At 35.8% G+C, this 3,860-nt stretch overlaps 2 non-coding genes across 2 annotated transcripts; both read right to left on the reverse strand.

Moving 5' to 3' along the window:
- Positions 1-214: 214 nt before the first annotated feature.
- Positions 215-286, reverse strand: Trnaa-cgc (transfer RNA alanine (anticodon CGC)). The gene has a single exon. It is a non-coding gene; the product is annotated as a tRNA-Ala (tRNA).
- Positions 287-3,258: 2,972 nt separating this feature from the next.
- Trnaa-cgc (transfer RNA alanine (anticodon CGC)) lies at positions 3,259-3,330 on the reverse strand. Its single transcript has one exon. It is a non-coding gene; the product is annotated as a tRNA-Ala (tRNA).
- Positions 3,331-3,860: the final 530 nt, after the last annotated feature.

Raw genomic sequence — 3,860 nt, forward strand, 5'->3', positions numbered from 1 at the left:
TTTCGATCTCTTATCAACGGATAAATACGTTTTTGAAATACATATGTGGTAGGCAAATAAAAAATATTCTTCAAAAGTATAGTTTATATGATGTGATGTGATATCCATCTGTGTCCCAGAACTGCATAATGATTTAAACAATTTCGGGCAAAAAGACTCTTAATGTTGCTTACCCTTTCTTATCCTTTGTTCGATAGAAAAAGTTAAAAAGGTTTGGAGGTGCTGGGATTTGAACCCAGGACTTTCAGCATGCGAAGCAGACACTCTACACCTGAGTTACACCCCCGATGTATTCTCAGGCAATTTGGCTTAGTTTCCTAGTTACTGGTAGTCAACTGTTTGCTGTCAATTTTTCTGTAGGCGTTGTATGTAATTATTTTGCGTCTATTGTTTTGTATCTATTGCGTCTATATCTATAGGTATGTATTTAATTTTATATCCAGATTGAGAACAGTATATAAGTAGTAGGCATACTTTAATTCAACGGTGTATCTGTCGCCAATGCCTTGGTTGATGTTACATGGCTTACAAATCAACATCTTTATTAGATTTTTTTTACTTCATGAAATGACCGATTATTCAATGAAATGTTCGCATTACATCACTTCTCAATTTGTATTCATCCGCATTTGGCCGAGTATGAGATTATGTTATGGAACTCAGTAGGTACCTTTTTTACATGGGCAGTGGTTGAAAAATACGAGAAACATGTACTTTCATACATAAAGAAACCATACTTCTAACCACCAGAACCTATATGTTCAAAAGCCACCATTTCTATGAGTTCGCGGAAAACCCATGGGGTGTGGGGACAAATTGTACACTCCCATGGGAAATCTGTGGTTATTAGCTGTCAATCATAGCTTGCAACCCCATAGGTAATGGTAGGGAACCGAGATTCCTTTGTGACGAAGAATTTTATTTTTAGTTTTGTACCTATGTTTGTCGATTTTTAAGATGTGTTTTGATTTTTATTTTGATTTCTCAGTTTGAATGAAGCATTTGTCTGTATGATTAAAAATACGCAGATTGCAAGATGTTGGTAAATAAATAACATCGAGGTACAAAATCCTTGGAATTACCGCAGCCCTGGAACACACAGGGTTCCAAAGTGAAATAAGGTTGGCATTAGTCAGAGTTTGATAACAAAGAGGTACATAAGATCATATTTTTTTATTTTCATCGTTGGGTTTGGATGGTTGGGTTGGATTCCAGTCATTTATCAAAGTACATTTAATCAATGCAACGATCATATATCAAAGGACAATATTAACGTACGTTGCACTAATTTATGCAGGGCGACTTCATCAAAAAGATTCTTGGAGGTGCTGGGGCTCGAACCCAGGACTTTCAACGTTAGAAGCGGAAACTCTGCCACTGAGTTACACCCCCGATGAAAGGATATTCTAATATTAGAGTTTTCATCCCACCCAAATATCCCATGACGCATAAAGCATAACTACGAAACTCTCGTCGAGCACCATTTTGGATACGTTGTTCTGACCACTTCGTCATTTTGACGATGCATAAAACAAAGTCATTCAAGAGGCTTATGATTCATTCTTCCTACAAAAAAAAAACTTACAAACAAAACAAAAAAAACTCAATATCCATAACAAAACCAACAAAATGCCAACCCATTAACACAACGAGAAAGCAATCAGGCCGACCACTGCAGCCAAAAGGTCAGACCTTCAGACTGGCCACTCTTTAAGGTAAACCCCAGTAAGTACTGCCGCCCTATGAATACTTGATATCGCCCAAAATGTCAGACCAAATGGAATAACTGATGAACTACGGCTTTATCAGCCGAATATATTGGTTATTTTTTTATTTTAGTGGTGATTATAGATTTCCTGGTCATCTATTATTAAGGTTGGCACTTGGCTTAGAGTCTTCGTTGTCTATCATGTTTTTTATGAATAGGCTTTAAGGCTATCGCTGGGCTAGGGTTAGGTAAGGCTCATGGTACTTAATTGAATATTAGCAGTACAACACTCTGAAACCCAAATTAATATAATGGTGTAAAAAGCTGTGATTTTTTTAACCTATTGCTGACACTTGGCTTGTGAGGTGGTTAAACCATAAAAGGTTATTAGGTTATTAGGTCACACGATAAAAAGTAGATGCAATAGTGCTGGATCATTCTGAAGAACTTAAAGAATGATGTGATGATACTGGGCAAGTTACTGGTAATCGCGGAAACTAAGAAAGAAACTCCATTTTCAAGATACATTTTATTTGTAGACCTCAAACACACCAGTTAAACATCACACAAGATTCCACAATCGACAACGTATTAAAACCTCCATGGATATAAAATAACAAAAAAGGTGTGATATTGTCGCGTTAGATTTCCGAGCGGATTACCGCCGCCGTGGAAATTGAGTCGCAGCTTCATTTCCTGAGTCGAGCAAAGTTTTCAGTTGCTGCGTTCGCTGGTTGGATATTTTTGTCGGCGCTAATCTTGTGTATGAATGGTCGTATTATTATAAAGTTATTTATAGAAAATCGAAGATTGCTATAAAAAGATTTTGTGAATTATGGATGGAAGAGCTCACTTATCCCTTACACCTACACACCTGTAAGTAAGTATTTTTAATTCAGCTACTTACTGTTAAATAATGTCTTGGTGTGCCCTTCTTACGACAGCTATAAAAATCTATAACATCCTCGTAGCTTTATAATATTCGGTTTTAAGGTAAGTACTTGCTATCAAGATTCGACGCATTGACCATATCTAAAACCTTCACAAACACTGGCCATCTCCTATACTTACCAAGATCAACCACTTCTAACAACTATCAGTCATGTCTCATTCCACTACTGTTTTAGGTTTTACAAAACATAGGTATTGGCATTTGACTATGAAAATAATGTTTGACAAACACAAAATGCGTAATTAAAACACCCGTGCTCAAAATATATCAATTTAAACTAAAACATTTATAACTACAGCACGTGTCTAAATTCTAAATCCAAAATAAATACTCCTTCAATTTGTCAGCGGTCATTTGATTTGATCGTCCAGGTGCGTGCCAATCGGATCCTTCTAATAATAAAATGGTTCTGACCACACGTGCCGTGGTTGTTCGCTCTATTGGCGCGTGAACATTTGATAGACAGACTGACAGTTTGTGATTGTATATGAATAGTTATTTTCGTGATTTTTAAGGCGTGACGATAGTATATGGAACAAAAATAAATTGTGAGTAAAAAGATTTGTGCAAAACGAGAAAATACAAAAATGAAACAGTTTGGAGATGCTGGGATTTGAACCCAGGACTTTCAGCATGCGAAGCAGACACTCTACCACTGAGTTACATCCCCGATGACAGGAGTGTCGAAATAGTTCATCTAATGTTGCAGTATTATTACAATTAACCCAAGAATGTTGGTTGTGTTTCGTAAATACGGTATTCTAATTTTTTTTTTATTTACGACTTTCTTTTAGGAAATTAGTCAAAATTTAGTTGTTTTTTAAATTACTTCATTTAATTTATTCAATCAATAACAGATATCAATTTTAAAACAAAAGTTAATAAAAATTGTAAAAAAACATCAAAGTTTATTCACTCCCATTTAATCCGCTAGATGGCGCTGTTCACAATATTATAATCGGGCCGCCATTAAAACAACCGCGCGATTTCCCGCGCTCAGTATTATCACGCGAATTGTTTTTACAGAGGTTCCCTTTTAATTAACTAGTGGAAATAATAAAGATGCGGGGTGAAATTATTTTAATAAACCGTTACATAAACAATATCACGTAGTTTTCGGATATGCAAAATAGTGGGTGAGCATAGAGTCATATGAACAGCGTTCATAGTACCTATAGTTATGTAAAATAAGAGTCATTG

The sequence above is a fragment of the Helicoverpa armigera genome, chromosome 17, assembly GCF_030705265.1.
Source record: "Helicoverpa armigera isolate CAAS_96S chromosome 17, ASM3070526v1, whole genome shotgun sequence".
NCBI lineage: Eukaryota > Metazoa > Arthropoda > Insecta > Lepidoptera > Noctuidae > Helicoverpa > Helicoverpa armigera.